General features: G+C 42.6%; 1 protein-coding gene across 8 annotated transcripts in view; it reads right to left on the bottom strand.

Annotated features, from left to right (window-relative positions):
• The window catches only part of LRBA (LPS responsive beige-like anchor protein), a 657,226-nt gene that overhangs the window by 585,554 nt on the left and 44,704 nt on the right, over window positions 1-26,968 (bottom strand). The gene's annotated exons all lie outside the window — the stretch shown is intronic.

Below are 26,968 nucleotides of genomic sequence, written 5' to 3'. Positions count from 1 at the left end.
TACACTGTGTCATTTACAGAAATAATTTCCAAGAATAAAACATCGTGTTTTCTGTTTCTTTACATCTTTGAAGTATTTGGCTTTCTGTCAAAAAGCAGTTCTCTATCCCCCCATCTACCTTCCTAAGAAAAATACTGTCATGATTTTAATTTGGGAAATCTACGAAAAAAGTCAAACATCTTGATATGTCTAAATGTGGGGCCAGAAAGGGAAGTGAACTATATTCTTGAGACAAGTATGATCGGTTCCTTAGAGCTACCACTTAATAGTATCCAATTCCAACAGAACTGTTGAGTGTTCCCTGTAAACTGAATGCTTGGGGAGCACCCAGAAGAGATTCAAATGCTGCCCTGCTGATGAGCAGAGTGCCAACAGTTAGTGGCATGTTTCTCTACTGGTAGAGCACATATACATGTTCCACCGTGCACATAAAATTTATTCCATGCATGGATAGAAAAAATTAGAGAGATCATTGACTGTTGCCCTTAAATATTATAAGCCAAGCACCACTGAAGTCACTGTAGAATGTCTGAAAAGTATCCTAAATTTTGCTTCCCATTTGGAAGCAGCAACTTTCTAGGTTCTGAATGTAAATTAACAGTGATATCAAATATCCTTAACTGAGAAAGCTAAAAAAAGGTGACTTAGGCTGTATGAAGAAATAGAGAACATTTCTGCATGAGCATCATACATTTTTTTTAACCTTTCCTCTCCATTTTCACTTTTCCCAAATTGGAATAATTTAAGTAACTAAAGAAATAGCTAACAAAAGTACTACCTAGAAAAGTCACAGGACCAGAACCAGGGAGATATTAATTCTGTTCCTAGCTTTCCCACCAATCTGCTCTCATTTATCAAGTTTCCATCCCTCAGTTATCATTAAAGGTATATTTAAAAAAAAAAAAAAAAAGGCGGGGGGGAGAGTAGGAGATAGAGAAAAACCCAAGGACAACTGGATCAAAACCAGACAGCAGGGCTCAGATTACTATTTTATACTGAATACAAACGTATCACCCACTCCAATAGACTGATTGAGGCCATCCTCAAAAAAGGAGTCTGCTGAGTGAAACTTGACTAAGAAACCAAAAAGTAAAGTAATTCTTGGGGCAAATAAAATGGCTGTAAGTTTACTGGCAGCTACAACTCATATCATAGTTTTTAATTCAATTATGTATCTAGTTTATCACATCAGAACTGTACAGGTCAACATTTAGTTGCAAATAAGATGACCTCACCTTCACCCTATCATTTCTACTATCAACTCTTCATTTTTGGCTACACATACCATTAATAGTAATCACCCCTCCAGGAAGCTGTCAAATTAATTTTCTAGTCTAACCAGCAAAATCAAATATTTCAGAAGGTATTACACTAAAAAGAAGATATCTAATGCAGTTAATATGTTTTCAACGTTTCTCCTTTAAATAATACCTTTTGAGAAAAAAGCTGACAGTAAAACTGGTACACACAACGTGCATGACATTTGATATACTCTATGTATGCATACCCATTAGAGACATATAAGCGCACATACACTACAGTATGTCATATTAACCCTTTCCAATGGCGATTTGTAATGGATCAACCTTCAAAACACAAATTTGTTTCCAACGACAGGGATCATAATCCAGACCTATGCACAGGCTAGTTATTATCTGAGCTGCAGTAATGGCTGTGCACTGCAAAATGTAATCTTCCCAAATGTCACAGTAAGTTATGAATATCTGAGCAGCTTAATGCACCTTACTAGCCATGAAGTGTGAGAATGTAATCTTATTACTTTTTTATGGTTGTATTTCTTTGAATAATGTAGCCTTTGAACTGATGTATAGTCTTTCCCTGCACTTTAGCATGATTTGGTCTCCTGTGTCATATAGTACATTTTTCAAAACTCTCCAATTCAACGTATTTTAAGTCTTAGGCTGAACTTCATAAACATTCTTTATAGCAACCCACAGGGTGGCATAACATTTTCTTTCCATAGGGCATACAAGCATACAGCAATGATTTTAAAGCATAGTGTTCTGACTATTCAAATACATCTTCACAAATTTTACATTATGTCTTTAACACCTGCCAGATATATTTACTTTCAGAAAAGAAGGGCATAAAAATCAACAGCTGAAGCTCTTCAGTAAGCACAGAAATTTCTGTATTTGGTACTTTCAGTTTAAGCCTTCAATTCCAAGCCAACACAAGCATTCAAGTCTTAAGTATGTTCCCGTTTCCTAACGTGTAGAAATTGGAAGACTAGGAGTGATCTGCACATTAAGGTTTCCCTGTGGTAGCAAAGCCACGCACCGATGAAGCAATAAAACATATTTAAAGATGGGAATGAAATGACTGTTTGGGATTTTCCATGTGACTTAAGCTCAAAGGAGAATTCACAGGATACATGAAGAGCTACTGGTGCTCGTTTATCTGATGCGGGTACTATCCTTAGCTACAGAAAATTTCTAATACATAATCAGGAGGTTGCTTTGAACAAACAGTCACTACCAAACTCTGCCCTTCTGGAAAAATCAAGATTTAAGGATCTAGAATCAATTACAGGGCACCAAGAAAACATTTAAGAAACTTAATTTAGATGAGGAGCCGCTTTCCATGCACAGTTTAGAAAAGCTAACTAGAGTAAAAACCCAGATTATCTGGAAGTCAGATAACTGGCACACTCAATTAATGGGCACCTGCTTTATGGGTGGCTGGTGCCAGTTAATTGAGCTTAAGATCATGCAGTCAGCAGCTGCAGAGCTGGAGCTGGCAACAGCAGCATAGCCAGAAGCTAGCTGCCCAGCCGGCGGTGGTACCAGGGCCAGCGCCTGTGGGGCTGGCAGCAAGTGGTAGCTCAGGTTGTAGAAGCGGCAGCTGGGCTGGGGACTGGCTGCCATGCTGGGACCAGCAGCAGGGCCAGGAGCTAGCTGTCTGGTTCATGGCAGCAGTAGCAGGAGTAGCATCTGGAACATTTGATTATCCAGCACCCTCAGGCCCCCAGGGGTGCCGGATAAGAGCCTTTTTACTGTAAATTGAGTCTGAAACCACAATTAGCCTTTGTTTAGGAATAATCCAAATCCACAGCACTGAGGAAGCCCCCATGTTTTAACTGAAACCAGCAGGAACTAAGAATTTACTTACATAGGAACCTTCTTGCTCTTGTAGGTATTAGGGGGGTTTTAAGGTAAAAAATAACCTACACATCAGGATTAATGAGCTTGTCTAACTCACTACAAACTAAGAAAACTAAAAGATTACCTACACAAGCACTCTTTTTCCTTCATCATAAATACTTCATTTTGAACCCTATACAGTACAATGCTTTGTCAATGATCCGTAGAGTGCATCCAACAAGCTTGCTTGTCTAGTGCACAAAGACACCCGACTCTCGCCTGATCTTACCATTCCATTTGAATGGAAATTGGCCTGATTTTTAAAAGCTATTTAATTATTGCCAGCAAATCATCATAATGAATATTGTAACATGCTTGAGGGCTTGTCTTCATGTAGAAAAAGCATGTTATCTCATCTCACATAAAAGAACATGTCATGACTAACATGAAGAGACAAGGCAATACAGTTTTAACATGAATTCCCAGATTGAGGTAACATGAAGTAAGGTGGCATTTTCTTCCTAGCGAAAATGCAATCCGAATGCGTGAGGAAACTTTGGTACATGAAGATCTATGTATGCTTGGTACGTTTCAGCCATTAACTTTTCAAAATATGAATGTACCTTTTTTATATATAATTTGCTCTAAGTTCTTTGGAGGAGGGCCCTTGGAAACCTTTGTTTCTGTATGGTGCTTAGCACCCATAAACCCCTAACTTGGGCTAACCCATAGGTGTTACATAATCAACATCAACTCCTACAACAACAGCCACCACCTATGTACTTTCCTGAAGGAACAAGAATGTAAAAGGAGCTTGAACAGATGAATCTAATTTTGTAATGAACTCCAAAAATCAAAGAAAAGTGGGGTAGAGGAAGGAAAAAATTGATTGTGACATCTCCCTTTCCCTTACTTCATGAACCCCTCCCTATCCCATCCCACAGAGCATTTACACATTTTAAAATTCTTTCAGTTTAATAAGGTGTAGCAGAGCAACTGGTCTCTAATTCTGATAACAGTATGGGAGAATCTCATTTTGAAATATTACAAATTAGTATAGTCAACCCAAAATTACTTATGAATGCAAAGGACTTGAAGGGTCAAGTCTCAAAGCCCCGGAGCTCTCTCTGAAAATGCCCACCTAGCAGGCCACCAACCTCAACACTGTCCCTCTCCCTCCCCTCTCTAATGTGCCAGATCTAGTCCAAGGTAGAAATGATCTCAGCCTATATATTTAAACTTTCAACAAGAGACTTAATTCTCATCTTGAGAAGTCATACCAGCACTAGCCTCGATGGAGCTAGTATGCTAAAACTAGAGTATAACCAGCTGCAGCAGGAGGGCCTAGTCCTCCCGAGTATGTGCCTGTCCAAGATATTAGGTACATACTCAGGCAACTAGCTAGTCCCATGACTAACTCCCTCACAGCAACTCTGTCTTTAGGGCACTACCTGGATTAGAACACATTAGCTGGATCAGTCTGTCTTTGCACTTTGGGGAGTATATCCCAGCTCAAAGTACAGACATACCTCTAGGCTACTTTTACACTGCAGCTGAGGGAGTAATTGACAGATTACTGGTGTCTAGCTAGCTCACTAAAAATAGCAGTGAGGATGCAACAGCACTGCTGTACAATCCCACCTGACCCTCCACGTAAGGGTTGTGAGCCTATGGCAATACTTCTACCACTGCATCCTCTCCACTATTTTCAGTGAGCTCCTTAAATAAAGACAGTGCAGGTAGAACTATACAAACCGCAAACTACTCCCAGTTGCAGAGTAAGTGTAGCCTTAAACAAGCAGATTCTAGACCACTGATGCTATTATAGGTAATGCCCAACGGTTATCTTTACCCAAAGACCAACTGCCAGCCAACGAAGATACTGGGTTATCTGTGTGAAATGCTCAGTGATATGCCCCTCTCAGTAAGCAACTTCATGCATTTACAGTTTTGGTCTCTAAATGGTTTTAAAGCACACCCCAATGTGAAAATCTTCTGGAGGTAAAGGTGTGGATAACTGTGGTAAGGACCACATACAAAAGGAAGGATTGAAACCTTCAGTCCAACCATACCAGGTAAAAAGACTTCATTATTGCTATGATGTAACCACAAATGGATGTGCCAAGCCCACTAGAGTAGAGAGAGATGAAAACCCAACGGGGTGAACCAGGACTGGGGAGTTGAGCCTCATGCGCCTGCCGTGGCTGACAGATGGAGCCTCGTGCATGCTGCGAAGTGAGTTGGGGATGGGAGTGGTTTGAACCAGGTGGAGGGAGGATTGAACAAGGGTGAACCAGGGTGGGGTGGGTTGAGTTTGCAGGGTTAGAGCCCCTGTACACACCGTTGGCAGCTGACACCCAGAGCCCCACATGTGGAGGGATAAGCTGGGGCCACGGGGAAGGGGAGGGGTTGAGCCGGCCGGGAGTGGGTGTTGAGTAGTGGGGGTTGGAGCCCTGCACAGCATGCTGGGGGCTGGAGCCCTGCACATGGGTAAGTGAGCTGGGGTGCACCGGGCTGGGGTGCTTCAGGGGGTGGGGGGTGCAGTTTTAGAGCCCTGCGCACTGAGCCAGCCTTGCAGGGGAGTGAAATGGGGGCTGCACAGGGGTTGGAGGAGTTGGAGTTAGGACATGCGGGAATTGGGGCCAGATCCATGGATTTTGGAGGGGGGCCCCAGGCGTGCGGCTGTAGTCCCCTGCTGCGGGTGGTGAGCCGAGGTTGCAAGGACAGAGGAGTTGGGGGTGGGGGTTTATCAGGCATCAACCAGCACAGCTGCCAAGCAGCGCCACTCTGGGAAAGCATGAGGAAATGGGTTTTAGCCCACCTGGCAGCTGTGGGAAGATAGGCAAATACTAGACATTTACATGTCTGGTATTCTTTGATTTTTTTTCCCCCAGTACTGGACACCTGGCAACATCACCTCCATCTTACCTAGGGGCTCAGCAATTCCGTCCACTCCCTTGGCTATTCACAACAGTTAACACAACTACAGTGTATAGGAACTCTACAACCACATGTCACATTATGCTGGGGCAACATATCAGATTCACTCCAGGGAAAACAGCATGATACGTGATAAGTGGGTCTAAGTATGTAAAATTCAGTTACACACATACCTGAAGTTACATAACTTAGCTCACTAGGCCTTAGGCTGCAGTGTTTCCTCATCAAAAGGAAGAGAGAAGTTTTACTTTCTAACAAGATTCTTTGGGATTTCAGATCAATAAGAATGCTTAAATATATAAGCCAATACATTTTTTTTTTTTATTTATGCCCAATTTTTCCCCAATTTATGTGCCAAGACTTGACTTTGTGGTTTTAGTTTTCTATTACAGAAGCTGAAAGCACACATCTGTGTCCTGCCTACATGGACATAAAAGATTAATCTTTCCTGTCTTATGAGTCTGCGGTAAAGCACAGTCAATTCAAACCACTTTTAGTGGTGTTTACCTGTCTAAATAGCACTGAAGGTGTCTCCACTGAGTTACGATTAGGGTGACCATCCATCCCGTATTTGGTGGGATGGCCCCATATTTGGGACACCAAAAAGGTGTCCCCACTAATTTTTTTTTAAAAGGGACTAATTGACCAGAGAGCATGTAGGTCACCTCCCCAAGCCTCAGAGAAGCCTCTTCCTCTTCCTTCCCAGTTCCATAGGGCTTGGTGGAGCTGCCCCTTCACCACCATATCTCCCTGTCCTACATTTAGGACAGGGAGATATGGTCGCCTTAGTTACGATAGCTCAACTGAACAGAGAAACTTCCTTTTTGCCCACATAAAAACAAGGCAGAGAAGCTTCCTCCTGATGTTGATGATACATCTATAACAAGAGAATTCAGATCAGTTGTCTCATCTACTCTGACCAGTTTGTGTTTTAACTGTGTTTGCAACGATTTTTCATATTAAGCACGTTTTAAAACAGTCCACACTACTATATTCTAATCCTCAGTGTACACAGATTGTCAAGCAAGTAGGAACTGATTCTACAGACAGTTAAAAACAGTTTAACATTGCTTTAGTTTTAGTTTTACATTTTAGTTTAGTTTTACATTAATTTAGTGCTTGGATCTGTACATATAAAGCACATGGAAAGCCTGTCTAGAAAGGGACAATTCAGGCCTTTAGCATGTGGGCACAATGCCCACTGAATTTAAATAGCTTCCAAAGCTAAATCTGACCATATAATTTAAAAAAAACACACCACACATGGGTGACAGACCCTGCCGCCCCCACTTGATGCAAAATGTGTTGTGAATATAAATATTCATAACTGAGATGCTTTGAATAAAATAAAGCTATCAAGTTTACTGCTGAGTCATTAGGGACATAGCGCTGTCCTTTGGGTTGTTCCTGGAACTCCAGTGATGGCTTTTATTAGCACCTTTGAAACTATACATAGACATACCTTTCAGATTTCCAACTTCACAGAGAAGAATGGTATAGGCACAAACATATGATATACAGATTCAGCAGGTTATAATACTAAAATGATTGGTTATGTTCCCACTTGAGTGAGCAATAAACTTGACGGCCTGTAAATGGCTTTATTTGTCCTGTAGATCTGGGATATGGTTGGTCTAGAAAAACGTGGTAATGCAACCTGATACAGGGCTCCATTTTTGAAATTTATTTTTTCCCCTCAAAGGGGAAGCAGGAGAAATGGGCCTATTTAAGCAAGAGGAATCTTTCAGCCCCCTTGTCTTCAGCCTGCCTTGGAAACTGCCTGCCAGAGAACTTTACTGGAGACCCAGGTCATGGTAGGATAATTTCTGACCAGAATGTTTCACCTGGTAGCTGCTTAGAGTCAGAGCTCACAACTAGCTACATTTTTAGGGAATAGAATTAGCTGTGTGTTTTCTCTTTTGATTTGGTAAGTCACTTTGACAAATGTTTGTTTTGCTTAATAGCAGCTTTTAATCAAGCCCAGTATAAATTACTACCTGATAAAGGGGGATTACCTAATGAACCCTCCCTGTGCAGTTTTTTTTTTTTTTTTTGCAGAGACATTTATTTGGAGTTTTAATTCCTTCTGGAAGGTTGATATCCTGGGTACTGAACTCACAAATCACATCCACTGAAAGTTGTGGTTAAACAGTGTCTGCATTGCTCTGGCAGGGGGCAGGAATTCCAACTCTGTGCCTTGGCAAGGGGAGACCAGAGGATCTGGCTCAGCAGGACAAGATGGTGGAGAACCCCAGAGAGCAAGGAGGCAAGCATCAGTGGCATGATCAGCACACCAGGGAACATACCAACAGGTCTTCTGTGACAGCACCCCATCACAACAAGTTTTTGTGTTATTAATTTGTTATCTTAATCATCTTACAAAATTTATTAGTTCAAAATGAAAAATTATAGCAAAACCCTTACAAAAAGCACACAAACTAATGTCCAGTTCAAACTCAAAATACTACATCTTTCCACATTTTATATAGAACTTGGCACTTGAAAGGTGTCAGCTTGACGGCATGAAAAATCAAGTTTGTTTCAGTTCTACCAATCCTTTAACAAAATAAAAAAACTTTACAGTGGACAAAGTCTGTGGAGTGAAAGTATAACCCTGGATGTGTTCCAGGAATTAGGTCTTTTCTCCTAAAATATTCTGGGACACAACAAGCAAAATTTGCCCACGATGCACTACACTACGCAGCAATGCCAGGAGCTATCATATATATGTATATACAGATACTATACACAACGAATCAACACAACACCAGTATGTATGCACTACACAACTACATGTCAGATTATGCTGGGGCAGCATGGACATTTTATATTCACTCCAGGGAAAACAACCAGGATGATTCCATCAATTGATTTTATGCAGACTGATCTCTAACACAGACAAAGCATTTTTTCCACGTTCAATTATTTTCCTCTGTCATGAATGTGCTGTTGTCATCCTCACATGTAAATTGGGAAAAAGACTGAAGCTACCAACTGATTTCTTGTAAGCCAAACAACTTCCAGTCACTGCTAATTTATTACTCTGATCAGAAATGGTGACCCATATATAGACAATCTATCCCAGTTTTTAAAAGTTGTATGAAAAATGTATAAGTCTGTATCTAGCTACAATTTATGCCCTTTTCCCACAAAAACCTTGTTCCAATTTCTCCATTAATAGTCTTAAATATGGCCTTTATGTTAAGAAAATGAATTCATTTCAGCACATTTCCATCTGAGACAGCGTTTAAATATATGCAAGTAAGATATTACTTCAAGTTATGGTCTAATAATATGCAAATTTGTACCTCCATACAGGAGATGAAATTTCGTAAATCCATTACATCAGATTCATATATGTGCATTGAAAGCCACTAAATCATTTAAACCACGATACAGAGAACCTTTTTAAATTTGCATTTATCTACAGTAAATACTGCCATGTTCCTTAATAGCTTGCTAGTGCAATCTTGGCAAACTAGTGATTTACGGTTGTGACATATTTTAACAATCAGAAATCTGTCATTGTATGACAGCCAGTAGAAAGTCGGTTCAAGTTACATTACTCTGAATTTAAACTCACAAGAATATGAGAAGCACTATGCCAGGTTACTTTTTTAGATACCCAACTATTTACCTCCTTACTTTACAGAAGTGGTATTATCTGTAATATTTCTAAGTTTTGCAAAGTTTTCATTTCAATTTTTAATATTCTTAAAGATTATTTCAGGGTCTGGGCACCTTGCGTTTTACTAAGACCACTTCATATCACCAAAGACAGAGCCAGCAAATAAGCTCACCAGCTATCAAATGACCAGCCATACTCTAACAGAAGATTGAGAGTTGGCCTGTCCTTATAAGTTAGAGCAACATAATTATGTTAAGTCAGGAGCCTGAAAAATCCACACACCTCTATCCAACACAGCCACAGCAACAGATGAATGGTTTCCATCTATTCAGCTACATCACATGAGAAAGTGATGATCCTGCATCAATGAAAAATGCCACTCTGATAGCACAGGCTGCTTTTATACTATGAGGTCATGCCAGCATAGCTATGGCACCATTGCTACAACAGTACAATCTCTGTAGTGCAAATATTCCTTCCCTGTCTCAGGGTCCAGGGCTGGCCATCCGTGGTTGGTGTGCCTTTGACCAGCGTTCCCTCTATTTTTCATCCATGGATGAAATAAATTTTAATGTGCATCAAGACATATGAGGATATGCATCACCAGCAGAAAAAAATGCTGCCAGCTGTAGGCACTCTGCTAATCAGCTGGGCAGCAGCCTAAGTGCTCAGCTTACAGGGAACACTGGCCTTGATGTATGTTTATGTGCAGCCCAGAACCCCCACAATACCAGGTTCTAGCTCCACAGGTTCTTATACCTGGGGGTCCCTGTACCAACCCTCAGAATACCACCTCTCCTTCCACTTGGTTGTTCACCATGCAAAACAGCTAAAAAGATGGTTTTTAAAATATATGACCAAAAAGGTGCACATTCTGCAGTTTATTTTCCCGAAACAAACCATAGCCCCACCCTGGCAGGCATTGCACTAACCTAACATTCAAATGACTAAAGCCCAGTAAAGAGCATAGATCACACATTTTAAAGGTGTTAATCCCATGTACTAGAATTGCCAGAACATATTTAAGTATCACTTAGGTAAAACACATTAGCTAACTTCAGAACTGAAGCACACATCTTTTTTCCAAGTCTACCCTACCAGTTCTGCTGAACAATAAGCAGCCATAAATTAAAAGCAAGGTGAGTTAATACCACTTTTGCATGGTTTTTTTTTTTTTTTTAAAGTGGTCCATCTTTATGCTATCAAATATGAACAAAATAAGTGAACAGAGCTAGGGTTGCCAACTGTCCAATCCCAAACGTTTCCCCTGCTCCTTCAGAGGCCACACCACTCTTCCGCACTCTCTCTGCCACCCCACCCTCATACTCAGTCCATCCCCCTTCTCTCCATCACTCACATTTACCAGTCTGGGGCAAGAGGTGGGGTTGCCAGAGGGTTGGGGAGACCTGTGGCAGGGGTTAGGTTAGCTCAATGTATTCACTAGCTAATATGACTACCTGTATGATAATTTCTATTTAAAATGGATAGCCATCTTTTTGATCATTTATTTGCTAGTCACCGAGCAACGATATATAGCTTTATATTTTAAACCTTCATATTTAAATTAGATTTAAATGCTTTGGTTTTACCTTAAAGCTACAGAATTTCACTGCCTTTGGCTTCCTTCCTCCTATTAATAAATAAATAAAATAAAATAAAATAAATCAGTATTTCAGCTGGCTTCTTGCTGACCCAAGCAAATCCTAGTTCTTTAAGAACTCATGAAAACTGCACAGGATACACCAAAGTGCAAGTGCACCTGCAGCTCTGCTTTCACAACACTATCACTCAGTCTATTTTTGTCCTTGCTCCACAGTTGATACTGGATACAGGAATAGAACGTGTAAGAGAAATCCACCCGAACTTTTGTCACTGCTCTCTGGCATTTGTCTGGAAACCTCAATCCATCTCTGATCTACTTTCTGCTCCTTTCAGAGTAGAGTAGGCATCCTTCCGTCTACATAGACTATGGATCGCGCCCTTCATAGTTCCATTTGGAATCATCATTTGCAGCGTCAACTGTGACTGTGAAGGCCCACACGAGAGCGACAGTCCTTGCTGTATCTGTTGCATGTGTAATGGGCGTCTGGCAGGTCCTTACTGTGCTTTCTGTGGGCTCGCTTCTCCTCTGCTAGCTGTCTGATCCTCATCTCACTCTTCTGAAGGCCCTTGGGTAGTCCCTGCCTCCATCTGCTGCAATTGTCTGCCAGCTCCTCCCTTCAGTTGTGGTAAAACACAAGTGTTATCAAACAGCTTGTCAATGTCAATCAAATTCAGACCTTTTTACATGATTGTCAAGGGACACCACTGCCATTTGTTGAATGCCAATGTTTCAAAACTGTTCCATTTCTGCAGGTATACATGTCAATGTCTTCCCCACTTCCTCTCTGAATTTTCTGTTGGATAAAAAGACATTGCCAAAATGGACTTGTGCTGAACTTCTATAGAATATGCCTTCTCTGCTCTTCAGTTTTGAACAGAGGCCATGCATGACACCATGCAGTTCTGTATGACTTACGCTCTTCCTCACTGACTGCTTCCTGCGCCATCTTGATACATTCTTCTTCCTCCTCTGACAAAAAACAGGCCCTCAATGATGGCCAGCTTTGCACTGCTTGTTCAAAAGTAACAGTCATGTTGCTGGTATGTGCTGATTCACATCTTCGTATTCCGTTTCAACAAACTTAAAAATGAAAGAAGCAACTATTTTCTTAGCAGTGAAGGAAAACTTCCTGTATTCTTTGAGGAGTGTTTGTACAAGAAAACTCAATGCCTTCAACCCATTTGAGACAATTGTAATGTACATGACACTTCCACTCTACTTGGATCAGTCAGTCATTAAGCTGCTTGAGTTTCTGATACACTGACTTGTGTTCCTTAATTTCCCAGAGGCAGTGTCACCACATTAGAAAGCATACTGTTAACGCTGAGATGATTCTCCTGCAGAATACTAGAGATCTGTCTTGCAATTTCTTATTTCCCTTGTTGGAGATGTCAGACCCCACTGAAAAAAGGCACCATTTCAAGTCCCTAAACAAATGTTGTTGTAATTTTGGTGCCAAAAAACTCCAGCTATGCTGGGTGCTTTTGTCCATCCACAAGACACTTCTCATGACATTTCACAATCAGATAAAAATCTGAGAAGCATTTTCCTTGCAGTGTTGGCTTGCATAAACTAAAATGGTGCAAAATACCGTGATAAACTTGCCCCGCTTCAACCATAGTCACTAGATTTTCATGGGATTAGTCTCTTTTGGTAAAAAACACCACATGTGATTTGTGGTGATCTTTTCTGTTTCTCTGCTTCTTTGGCGGCGTCTACACCACAAGATAAAATCTGAATTTAAGACAGTTAGCTCAATATTACCATATGACTGTCTTCACTGTAAATACCATTAGCTCAATTTAGGGAAGACTAAAATTGATATCATATCATTGTTGGTACCTGCTAGGTGTAGCATCAAGCTCGAATTCAAAAGTTCAATTAAAAGGCCAGTGTGGAAGTGCCACATCTTAATTAGCTTCCAGAGATGTCCCATATGTAACCCACAATGTCCCACAGTGGTCCACTCAGGCTACTGCTCTCCAGGTGCACAGGAATTAGGTAACAGGAAGACCATGAATTTCAAATACGGACCAAGAAGCCTGTGGCTGTGGGCTCATGTTTGTATGAGAGCCTGAGAAATGTCCTCCTTTCTTTGCTATTAGCACTGTGATTACAAATAGCCCCAGCACAGAGTTTGTGGTTCTGTCTCTACACTTAGTATTTCCTTCTGCACTGCCTCACCCCAGCCACTGCCCTGCCACACATATGGCAACAAGGCTGTTTCAGGGGTCGTGTTTGCATAAGAGGCTCAGAAATTTCTCAGCGGTTTACATTTGTGTGTGCCTTCTTCCCCCACAGGCACCACACAGTCGGGGTCTTTCCCACGTTCAGCCACATCATGTGGGTAGCCCCCAACACAATAAAAGGATGTGCCTGCCATTCAGTACTGACCATGCTGCCAGGTAGCCATGTCCTGGCTTGCGCATGGTTAGGGCTCCAAGGCTGGGAAAGAATTTCATGGGCTTGCAGCCACTGGGGAGGAGTATCCCCTGGTAGCTAAGATTTTTCACGGGTGGGGAAACATTTCAGCCAGCTCTGCAGCCACAGACCACAGCTCTCCCCCATCAAAAATACATTCAAGAGCTTGCTGCCCATTGCAGACACCTGCTGCTTTTTGCAAAATCTTTGATATTTAAGTTATAAAGTCTTTTTTCCTAACCCTTCCTATCTTCTTTCTTCATGCTTTGACCTCCCAAAACCACAGGGAACAGTGGGTGGAGGGCTAGTTGTGATTCCTGTTTCCATTATAAGCTCAGTATATGAGATTTCACTGCCATCCCCCCTGTTGGCAGTGTCTGTGTAGTGAAGAGAGAAGACCAAAACCTTTTTTCCTTGCCTTTTCTATCCTCTTTCTTTTAACTTTGCACCCCTTCACACAGGGAAGGGTGGGTGGTGGGCCTTTTGAGAATACAGACTGTGCACAGAAGCTGTATAATGAATTGAGAAGTCAACCTCTTCTCAGCAACTCTTTTTTCAAAAACTTTACTATCAACTCTTTCTTCAAGCCTTTCATTGTCCGTGTGTTATTTTCAGGGATCAGATGCAATCACGGGACAGTGGGAGCCAGTCATTGGATGGCCAGTTGAGAAGACACACACTTGCTGATTTTTATGAAATCCTTCATCATTCAGTTACAGGAGAAAAATTTCTATTAACTTTGCCATCTCTCTGGATGCCCTACTTTTTCTTCCCTCCACCTGGAAAAATGGATATTTGCTGAACACGGGATAGAAAAGAGGACAATGCAACGTGGGAAGAGAATGTCAAACACCAGTGAACATACCAAAAATGCTATGGGGATGAGAGAATTGTGGTATAGGTTCCCACAATGCACTGCTTGCCAAGCAAATGTGGAAGCAATAAGTTGACTTTGTGAGGAGCATGTGGGGAGGTGAGGATAGTCAAAATCGAATTTATAATTACAGAATTACAAAATTTATATTAATTTGATTTTATCTTGTAGTACAGAAGTAGCCTTTGTGTTTTGTGCTGTGTGGCTGATCAGTACTTACCTTCCTGTATATTTCACCAAGAACCCATAAGATTGAAAAATCAACACAGAGCAGAATGTATTCTAAGTCAATTTTTGAATGCACTTTCTGTTCACCACGCATTAAAACAAAAAAAATACTCTTCTACTGTACAACTGTTAAAATGCACCCTATCACCATCATTCATATTTTCGATATTTCTTCTGAACTGCTAGCACAATGATCTGAATTAATCCTGTTGTATGCTTACTCTATTATATTCATCTACGGGGGGAAAAAAAAAGGATCTGTATATATCCCATTTCTGCTTTCTCCAAATTATACCAACTTGAGTAGGCAGCTTGCAGGAAAGAAAGGCTAATATTGGAGAAACTGGTTAAGCAGGCCTTGCTTTAATGGGAAGATTGCAAAAAGCTAAAGGCCTCTCATTATTTCATCACCAGACAATTAACCACATCCATTCGCCAACACAATTGCACAAAAATTACCTAATAATACAATCCCCTGATAATCTTTAATGCATCCTCTGCTAGAATATTGGAGGAGCACAGACTCTCTCTGCAGGCAAAAATAAAGAATTTGGAAGGTGATATGCACACAAGCCAGCAATCAGCAGAAGCAGCAAAAAGACCAGGCCAATTGTTCTGGGAGATCACAAAGAGCAACCCCAAGCCTAAGGCAGGTAGTTGGGTACAGGAAAGAATGCAGGCTCTGAGATGGAGTCTGAGTGTGGAGAGGGGAGCAATGTGTGGGAGCAGTAGTTAGCACTTATCTGGAGCAGCTTCTGAAGTCAACCAACCATCACACCCTGATGACTTGTACAAGATGAAACTGCACTGAATATAGACAAGTTCAAGCAAATGTAACTTAGATTTCCCCAACCAGCTCTACCTGTCCAGTTGTTATATCAGGACTGAATCTCTCTCTGAGTGAGGGGAATTTCTCATCTATAACACATTGTACAGTAGTTCTATCCTGTGTTGCTAAAAACTTGTATCTGCATCCACACCTATATCCATAAAAATGAGCAGCTAATATCCGCACTGACATCTGTGGATGTAGATACCTCTCAATATAAAGTGGATTTCCACAAAATTTGCAGAGTTCTGAGTACAAAATGTGTATCCACATGTTCATCCATATCTGCAAAAATCAGCCACGAATATCCACACTAACATCTGCAGATGTGGATACCTGGTAATATAAAGTGGATATTCATGGATTTGCAGGGCTCTATTTACAAGCTGATTAGGACAAGTCTCAATAATCCAAAGGTCTCAGAATAGAAATGTACTTCCTGAAAAAAAGCAGTTCTGCTCTCTACTTATACTTATTTGCAACACACAAGACAGATGCTCTTCAGTCTGCCTCCTGGTGTTTAGGCAGAAAGCAGGGAGGGAGAGAATCAGGAAATCAACGTCTGCTAGACAATAGAGACTTGAAACAAAAGCATGCAATAAGTAAACAACTAGCTAGCAAAAAATTCATTATCTGTACTCTTATTGCCACTCAAATAGACTTCTGGGCTTCTCATAGAAGTATTATGAAAAACAGGACAGGAGAGATCAGATTAATTAACTGACTACTTGACTACTCATTTTCTTTGAAGCTTCATGCAAACTAATCAGTCAGTTGAAGTCCAAAACTCAGACACAAACCCAGATAATCCTGCAAATAATATAGTTCCCAATATTGCAAGCTCTTTTATTTTATTTGTAAAGAAAACACTTGTTCTGGAATGGCAGCCAGCACTAGACTTTAGAAGGATATTTTAACATTGCTTGCTTGCTCTCTGACTCAAATCAAAAATGAAACACAATCCCATGGATGAAGCTACAATAGATAACTGGAAGAAGGCTGTAGCCAAACATAAAATAGTAATAAGCAAGGTGGTGTTTCTTAGAATATTCTTTCCTTTTGAAAAGTAAGATTAACGGATGACTATAAATCCTTTTTCTCATCCACCCTTTCACTGAAATATCTGGCCCTAAAACACCTAGGATTGAACACAAATAAAGTATCTTAAAAAGGAAAGGAGAATGCCACCAAAACAAACCCAAGGACAATCTCCTTAGCAGTAAATTTATACTCTAGCATCATTCTGTGCTTTAAATAGGAGGTTCATTTTTTAATTTTGTGCAGAAGTTGCATGCCTCCATGAAGTCTCACCTCTTTGGGCATTCAGGCAACTTTACATTTAATACATCTTGATGAAATTCCACACTTTTACTTGCTGACAACACAAGGAATGTCAATTAAATAATCACATCTTATAATAATTAATACGAGCAAGATACCAGGAGTTGAAATATTTTCAAATCAGGGTCCTGACAACAACACTATCTTCAGCTGGTTTCCACACATGAATCTGCTTGCTTACAAGTGGAACAGACTAAGTTATCGCTGATGCTTTCCTCAGTAAAACAACACTTTAAAGGGAAGAAAAGGTGGCTGTTGATCTGAAGCCAAAGGCTAACAACAAATAGTGACACTATGAGATCATTGCATATAGTACATTATCTAGAGGTTCATAAACATTAGTTTCTAAAAAATAGCATCAGATACATTTCTCATATTTTAGAACAGGTCTGCAGATATTTTGGTTAGATATACAATTTCTTTTTACTGAAATAATATTGGGACAATAAGTATGGTTATACCATATTACCATCCACATACAGAAAGAAGCCATACCAATACCACTCTTACACCAATGTCTACATTGACAACAGACTAATTAAGAGTTACAATTTGTGCATTTATTCAAGGCCTGATGATTTATTTTTATTTTATAACTCAAGATCCAAAAATCTAGTTTCACTATATTTTGCAAATTTCTGTAAAGGACATGTACAAAAAGAGCTGAGTGAATGACTGATTTTTCAGGTCATTGGTAGCATTAAAAAATGGTTAGGATTGAATAATGCAAAGTTTCTGAAAAATTCCAGCATTTTTTTTTAAATAGCTAGCTTCATAGAATATCAGGTAGGATGTTGGTGGTGGCAGCACTACCTCCCGTATAGCCCAATGCTTGGGACACACACCAGGGACATAAGAGACTCAGCTTCCATTTTTCCCCACTACTTGATGTGCGCACAGGATTTCAACTTGGGTCTTCTGCATAGCAGGAAAACATCTTAAACCCCTTGATTATGGGAAATTCTGGTATGAGTCCCAATCTCTGTGGAAATTACTGCACTGGCTGTGTCTACATTTGCCCACTTCTTCACTATTTCAAAGTGCCTTTACTCACCAAAATTTTTGACACTTAAAAGTTGCAGTGGGGAGAACTAGCCTAATGAAGTGCTGCATATTCATCACGGCACTTCATTGGCATTCCCCATTCAGGCTGATTACCATGCGCCCTTCGAAGACAGGAGGAAGTATAGACGTAGCCCACTGCATATAAATATTTTAACAGCCATTCAACAGGAACATGAATCACTCTCTCTTACCCAGTAACTAATCATTGTCATTAATACTCAAATTTCAAGGTCAGAAGGGACCATACTGCTCATCTAGTCTGACCAGCTGTGCAATACAGGCTGTAGAACTTCCCCAAAAACAAAAGTCCTGTGGTAACTCAAATACTATGGCCATTTCTACACAAGCCACTTTCCTTGAAAATATGCTAATGAGGTGCGGATGCAAACTCCCCGTGCCTGATTAGCATAAGGTCACTTGATTTGGAGTACGGAAGAACCGTCTTCCCCAAAAAAATTTTTGGGAAGAAGGGGCCTCCGGAAGAAGGACTTCCTTCCAGAAGACTCCCTGGGGGCCGTGCTTCTAAACGGCGTTTTGGAGTCCGGAAGAATGGTCTTCCAGATTCCAAATCACGTGACCTTATGCTAAGGAGGAATGGGCAATTTGCATCCACACCTCATTAGCATATTTCAAGCTTTGTATTAGCATGCCACTTTCAAAGAAAGTGGCCTGTGTAGAAATGGCCTAACAGATAAAAGGTGCCACAGGCCTTTTCATTGTTTTTGTGGATACAGACTAACACAGCTACCCCTTCGAAACTTCCACAAAACAATTCCTAGAGTACATTGTCAGGATTTTAACACCTTTGGACATAATCGTCCCCGTGGGCCAGGGAAAACATGCCTTTGGCTGTGTAAAATCAATGCAGACACATGAAATTCTAAAGTGTCACAGGCTGCCATTTGGCAGCATTACCAACAGTCACTTTTTGTCAGTTGGTTTCCCCGGTAACCTGAACTCAAACAGGTATTTGAATCAAAGGCCTCTGATTGGGTGACACCTGGAGTTTCCAGAACCTTCCCTGAATCAGAGGACCTTGTTGAAAACCGCGCAAATATGATAATCATGTCATGAATGATTCATGAGACTGCTCTATATAAGTAGAGCTCAGAGCTCACTCAGGGCTCTCTCTCACTCACTCACTCACTCCAGTAGGGGGCTAACAGCAGAAAGGTGTGGCTGCACAGAGCTGAGCTGAATCACTCTTGGTGTGGCTGCATAGCAGCATCCACCTGACTGAAATCACTTCTGGTGTGGCTGCACAGCAGCGTCCACCTAGCTGAATCACTGAGCGAGATCACTCTTGGTGTGGCTGCCTAGGCAGCATCCACCAGAGCTAAAATTACTGACAGCACTGCCACACCACTGCTGTGTCAGCAGCCCAGAGCGCTGCCTTTACCACCTGAGGCGCAAGATTTCTCACTGCCACCGCTCCCTAGCGGCAGCTCTCCCTCCGCGCTCTCAAAAATCATCTCTTCACAGCACTACCAGGGAGCAGCAAGCGGCCTCACAGGGAAGTGACCGGGTGGTGAACTGGCCCACCTCACGGTGGGTACTGCGTACCCGGTCATGGAACCTGAGGCTGCCATCTTGTCTTCACCAGCTGCTCCCTACAACTCCACTGGATTGGACCTCGACTTACCTGATTGTGACTACTACTACCGGACCTGACACAAACTCTGCCCTCTAACACTGAATGGGACACTAGCCTGGGACACCGGGACCCTCTGTGAGGGAGCGGAGGGTTGCTCCTCCGTTGTTCACCCTCCCTGACAGGGGAGGTGTAGCCAGACAACCAGCCCCCTCTCAGACCAGCACTGCTGGGAAAACAAGGGAGCCAAAACAACAGGGCACTTAAATTCCAGCACAGCCTTTGAAGCTGTGAGAAAGCACAGGTGTGCTGCTACAATGTGCCTCTGGGAACATATACAACAATTAGGCTCACAGCAGACAGAGAAGCTGTGACAGACATGGCTCTTAGCCCCTACCGATGACATGATGCACACACACTTACATTCCAGACGGGAAAAATATTTACCCTAATAAAAGGAATGTCCAGTAGTCGAAACTTATTGTTTCTCTCCCTTGCAATTGTAAACTACTCTTGCAAGAGCTGGCGTCACCCAGACAGACCAGCCCCAATTTGGCATAAGAAAGGAGAAAGAGAATAAAGGAGTATAGAGGTATAAGTATGGGACCTACAGCACCATGATTTTTGAGTGCTTTTCACTATCTATCTGATGGTCAGATAAGTGACAGCCTCCCAAGGGTTCTGCAGCTAAAGGGTCCCTAAGCCTTGTCCCTTATTCGTCTTTCCGTGGAACTGAGTGACCGATCCTGGCTTGGCACTGCTGGAATCGAGAGATGCAAGGAGGGTAAGAAGCACCCACACCTGATCTCCTATCTTTAGTGTACACATATTTTGAAATAGAGCTCTATACTTTGTTTTCTTTCTTTGGGATGGTGGCTTCAGTTTTGTAACTTGTTTGTGTGTGTAACATCTATACATTTAAATAAGTAGGCACTAGCAATTTTGTAACCACATGATTAGAATCTAGTTTAATAAATTTTGGTAACCATTTGTGCATAAGCCTGACTTGTTTCCCTGGGTTACTGTAAAGCAGCCAACACAATTAAAGAACCTCAGCCGTTTTGGCTATAAAGCCTGGCCATTAGGTGAGAGTACTAAGAGCCTAGCGTTGAGTTGTGCCACCTCCACGGGGCAAACTCTTGGGGTGCCTGTCAGTCAATCCTGACTGCCTGCCGCGAAGGGACAGTGAGTCCTAGCGGTTAAAGTCACGGGTGTGGAAAGGCTCTTAGTGCTGCCATTGGGGCACCTGTCAGTCAGTGTTGACTGCCCACTGCGAAGGGGCTCTGAGCTCTAGCAGTTAAAGTCACGGGTGTTTAGGACCTTGGGGCATCTGTCAGCCTGGCCCAGGCTGCCCGCCGCGAAGGGACAGTGAGTCCTAGCGGTTAAAGTCACGGATGGTATAAAACGGGCATAGCTGGCACCTCACCAAACATCCTTGGCCATCGGCTAACAGGAGGGGAAGTACCTGGGGGCCTGACAGCCCAGGCTGGGATATTACTTAGACTATTTTAAAACCACATTTAATTAATAGCTCATATTGTTGTTATTATTCATTTATACAGTATTGTTAGCATTTATTATAGTAGTAGTGTTATCATAATCGTTGTTTCTAATAAGGCGAAGGCTTGACCTTCCTCCCCCCTCTTACCTAACCCATCTCTATATATAGATATAAATAAATATTGCAGGTGTAGGCATAGCCACCCTGCCTCCCCAATCGCTGTTCACCCTAAGAAACCTGAGGAAGAGTCTATTGCCTCCCAGGTATCCTCTAGTTAGGCTTACTGGAGTAGCGGGGGCCCCCCCGCAAGAAGAGGGACAGCACCGACAGCCTCCTAGCCCTAACCCCTTGGGGCAGGCTAGCACCCTGCCCCCCAGTAGGGGGTGAGGCTAGCAACCTCACCCTCCTTTCTAAAGGGAACAGTGGGGATCTAAAACCCCTTATTCCTGATTATACTTACCCATACTCACTATCCTAATTTACCTTTTTTGCCTTCCGGTAAAATAAAATCTAAAGACGTCTGTCAGGAATCAGCAAGGACACAATGTTCATTGTAAGTTTATAAGTTAGGCATTTAGAGTTGATATATTTTAAATTTAATGGTGTTCCTCAAATAAAAAATTTAGTTACTTTGTTTTAACTTTAACCCTTGTCCTGGTCTTGTCGTCTCTGCCAGCCACTTCCTTCCAGGAGGCCTTAGCGGGGACCAGAGCGTACTGGAGTGGCACTCTCCTGTCTTGGGGTTGCAGCGGGGTTCTGGTTCGGGTCCTGGGACCTGTGAACAGGAGGTTCACGCCCTCCTTGTTCAGGGACTCATTTAGCTACCCATATTAATAACCTGTCCGTCAAAAGAGTCCCATCATACATCTTTACAAAAAGATCAACCCAACGAGGAGACTGATACTCATAGAAGAATATCTGTAGTCCAGTGGACAAGGAACTCTTCTGTAATACAGAAGACTCAAGTTCAGATCCCATCTCCAAATGAGAGACAGCAAGGGGGAAACTGAACAAATTCTCCTTTTTTCTTTTAACAGCTTCTACATAAACAAACAGTGAAACTGAACTATGTGCAAATGCCATCAAATGCAGAAAATACACTGAAAATTTAAACTGTCTTTCTAATATCCTAGTTTTAGTTAGTTTCATCTACTGTTACAAGTATTTCAGATGAAAATGTTGACTGTCCATTTAACATTAGTTTTAAAGATCAAGTTTCAGGTTGTATTTTACATTACTAAATGGTCAATTTAAGAATTATTTCTCATCTTAATTCCTGCATAACACTATCACATTCATGTACTTAAAAATGCCTGACCTTTCCACAAGATATTTAGTTCCACAATTTGGGGGAGAGGGAAGAGAGATATGACTTACGTGGGATAAGCTACATGGCAAGGAAAGGGACAGGAAGAGAGCAAAGGGGTAAGGACAGGGGAGGAAAGAGTAAGGGCAGGTGCGGAGTAAAGTAAAGTGACAGGATTAAGGGAAGGGGAAAGAAAAGGGTTGGTATTAGGGCTGTCAAGTGATTAAAAAATTAGTTGTGATTAATCACAGGGCAGCTGTACACCCCATACAGAGACACACACACCAACTACACCCTTCCACATCCCCCAACCTATACTTTGAAACAGATATGCACACCCCACAGGACAGACAGGCAAACACCAACACCAAACAGAGAGATCCTTTCACCACCTATACTCCTCCACCCACAACCCACAGATGGAACCCCACCATCTCATCTATACCCTGCACAAACAGACACTAACCCTGCCTCCACACCCTCACCCCATTTACACTCCCTTCATACCCCTTACAAAGACAGAGGCAGACCTTCCATAAACAGAGATGTCCCAATTACACTGCAATAAAGACACACTTATTGCACACACACCACTTACATTCTCATATAGAGACATACATCCCATATACTCACAAACCCTCCAACTACACCCCACACAGATAGCTACATCCTACCTACATACAAGGTTATGATGTTAGAGTCGCGCATGTCCTGTGGAACCTCTCCCTCTCTCCAGCACAGGCACAGTAGCTCATGTAGGGGTTCCAGGAGAGTGTCCGTGGCACACTTGATTACCTCTGGTGGTATACCATCCTGGCCCGGGGCCTTTCCTACTGCAATGTTGTCGATGGCTTTCCTCAGTTCATCCACAGTTGGTTCCTGGTCCAGTTCATCCATTACTGGTAAGAGTTTGACGGCATCGAGGGCTGAGTCGATCACAATGTTCTCATGTGAGTACAGCTTGGAGTAGTGCTCGACCCAGCGCTCCATCTGTTCGGCTTTGTCAGTGATGACTTCACCGGATTTCGATTTCAGAGGTGCCATCTTGTTCTGGGTGGGTCCTAATGCCTTCTTGATGCTCTCGTACATTCCCCTGAGGTTACCAAAGTCAGCACTAGTCCAGATGCTGCTGCATAGCTCGAGCCAGTTGTTGTTGGCACAGCGCCTGGCCGTCTGCTGTACTGTTTTTCTGGCTATTCTGAGCACTTGCAGGGTATTCTGGCTTGGCGAACGTTTGTACTCCAGGAGCGCAGCGTGCTTTTTTCGATGGCTGGAATCATCTCATTGGAGCCCATAGAAAGCACAACAAGGACCTGCTAGACACCCATTACATATGCAACAGATGCAGCAAGGACTGTCACTGTTGTGTGGGTCTTCACAGTCACAGCCAACGCTGCAAATGAGGATGCCAAATGGAACTACGAAGAGCGCGATCCATAGTCTACGTAGACTGAAGGATGCTGCTACTACTACTACCACCACCACCACCACACACACTAACTACACCCACCATGCAGGCGCGCGCACACACATCCCAGTGAAGAGAGAGACGCCCAGCTAGACCTACAGGTGCTGGAAGTAGAGGTACTGTGATATAGGCTTGAACTGGTTCCATCGGGTAAAGGATTTACAGATTGGTTCAATGGCTCCAAGTACCTCCCTTATGGAAGTTGTCTCAGAGGCCTCACCTACAGGCCCATACAGAGAGGCTCATACACCCCACCCATGCCCCTCCCCACCACACTACTTCCAGTGCCCACCACCCCCTCACTTGTCCAGCACAAAGGCCCCATGGCAGGAAGGCTCATCCTGGGCTTGGGCAGCTGCTGGCAGCAGCAGCAGGCAGAGGAGCCCTGTGGCCACCCGGTGGGGTCCCATCCTTGCCCCCCTCAGCACCATCCACCCGCCTCACTGCTCTGCACAGCTGCCATACAGGGCCAGGCTGGAGCCAACTATGGTAGGCAGTAAGCAAGGGGTGCTCTGAGGACCAAGGGAGGAAGTTACAGAAAGCTCTTAGGGGCTTCCCTGCCCATGACAGCCACTGCAAACTTCCTCCTCTCCAGGCAGTGGGCAGGGCTTGGCTCCTCTCCATTCCCCAGAGGTCTGGCTCTGCCTGCTTCTTCCCTCCACAAGTTTCCCTGCCACATTCCATGACTGCAAGGGTGATCTCACGCCAGATTCAGATCGAAGCACCTCCCCACAACAAACTTTTTGGCTGCTGACCAAGAGCTACCTTTCGTGGCCTCAGGAAGTGTAGTGAGGCTGTCAGTTAACACCTATGTTGATACACCTTAGGACTTTTTAGTGCGCTACTCCACAGCCGTAGTTGACTAAAAACAACTAATCAGCACAGGACAGAGAAAAATCAAATCAAAATTGTAGAACATTCACTGAATACATTTTCATACTGTTCTGTAAAAAGCACTTCGATATTGCTCCCAATTAGAGCATCTTCAGTTGCACCTCCATAGCCTCTCATGGCAGTGTGTACTCCTAACAGTAAAAAAAATTTCCTATCCAGGCTTCAGGTTTTAAAACAGACAAAATATGTTTTTTAGCATGTAATGACAGAACTTTAGTGATTCTACCCTCTGGTTGACTTGATGCCACCAGAATCTGCACAGACTAAAATTTAAGACAGCAGCAGCATACAGGTCAGATACAGTTCCTATTTGTCCCAAAAGTAAATAAGCTCTTAACAATGATGGACTACCATTGACCTAATGGTTTGAGTCAACTATTAACTGCAATTAACTTAAAATAATAAGTTTCAGCATGCAGTCTTCAAAGGCTGGCCAGTTTTTTGTAAGACAACAGGAATTCATTACAAAATTTATCAGCTTTATAACTAGTAGTTGAGTTTTACCTAAAATATTAACTAAATAAGAAAAAATTGCTTAGTGGAGAGAGAATTTTCTTCCAATAACCAATTTGGCCTTATTGGTCTGCTTGTGTTATTAGTACAGCTTTTACCTCCCTCATCTAGCACCCTTGAGACCTGAGTAGTCCTGAACCAAGGGATTTGCTGGATCAGGGGAGGCCAGGCTTCCTGCCTGTTCTGTGAGAGGGGAGAAGGGGAGGCCACCAGCCTGCTGGCTGGGAACCCCTCCTGGCCACTGCAGGGTCCCTGCCGCCAAACTGATGGGTGGGGAGGGAAGACTGGGGTTGCCATTGGGATCCATGCCCCAGCCAGCTCCCCACCACTGGGCTGCCAGGCTCTTCTGGGCCTGGCTGGGTTCCCCACAGGTGCAGTGGCTGCTGGCAGGGCTCCGTACCCCAGCCGGCCTCCCCACCAGCTCCCTACCATGAGGCTCATGTTGGGGCTCCTCAACCCCCGCCAGGCTCCCCAACATGGATCTATGCCCTAGGGCTGCCCCTGGTGTTCCCTGCCCCAGCAGAGCTCCTCTGCAGCCCAGCTGCTGGAGCGCCCTCATCCAGGAACACTCTAGTCCAGCAACATCTGTGGTCCTGTTGGACAAAAGATGTTACCAAATAAGTGTTTCAGCCTGTATTGAGTAGTTGCAGTGGAAATGAACAGTTATAAACAGAACGACAAACTGATCAGTCAACCACAATCAAAACTAGAAATACACAATCAAGCAGCAGCAAAGACAAAAGCAATATAGCACAGTGTTAACACAAAACACTAAAAAGGGGAAAGCAACTTTTTTTTCCTTCTGCATGGTAAAGTTTCAAAGCTATATTAAGTCAATGTTCACCTGCAATCTTTTGACAGCTAACTTTTGTTCAGAATTATGAACATTCCAGAATTGTGAATAACCTCCATTATCGAGGAGTTCATAACAAGTTCTACTGTACTTTTGACTCAGTGGCTAAGTCTACACTGGCAATGTACAGCATTGCACCTTTTAGCTCAGGGGTGTGAAAACACACACACACACACACACACTTACTGAGCACAAGAAGTTACAGCACAGTTAAGCGCCAACGTGAACCAGGCTATAATCCTGGGCGCTGTACCCTCAGTACTGTTAGCTACTGCTTTCATGAAAATAATTTACATAGAGCACTGGGAGATCTCTCCCCCAGCACTCCTGCTGTGGCCAAACTTTCAACTTAAAACGCTACTGTGGCACTGATGTCACGCTGCACTTTAAACTTCAGTGCAGACAAAGCCTTTAGCTTCTGTGTAACAGAAGATGATTCTCATTTTATAATATGTAAATCTGTTCCTTTGAAAACACTTCTAAAGCGTAATTATTTAACTGTGCTATGAACACCAACAAAAAGAAAAGAAAGTTGAATATTTACATTCCCTGTAAAATAGTTTAAAATCTTAACATTTCTCATTGCAATCAAGAAATATTTCAGGCTTATTTTTAATCCATCTGATTCTTAGTTTTCTCCAAAAGCAAATTTTCTATTTTTTAGCAACCAAAAATAAAGTTGTTTCAAGTCTAACTAGACGGTCTAGGTTTTGTTTTCGGGTAGGAGGTTGCCTCTTTGCATTTTACTTTTTCTCCAGAATAGGTGTCTAATACTCTAACGGGTGCGGGGGGATATTTTTAAAAAGTCA

Source organism: Carettochelys insculpta, chromosome 4 (assembly GCF_033958435.1).
Source record: "Carettochelys insculpta isolate YL-2023 chromosome 4, ASM3395843v1, whole genome shotgun sequence".
NCBI lineage: Eukaryota > Metazoa > Chordata > Testudines > Carettochelyidae > Carettochelys > Carettochelys insculpta.
This window is presented reverse-complemented; position numbering and strand designations above follow the sequence as displayed.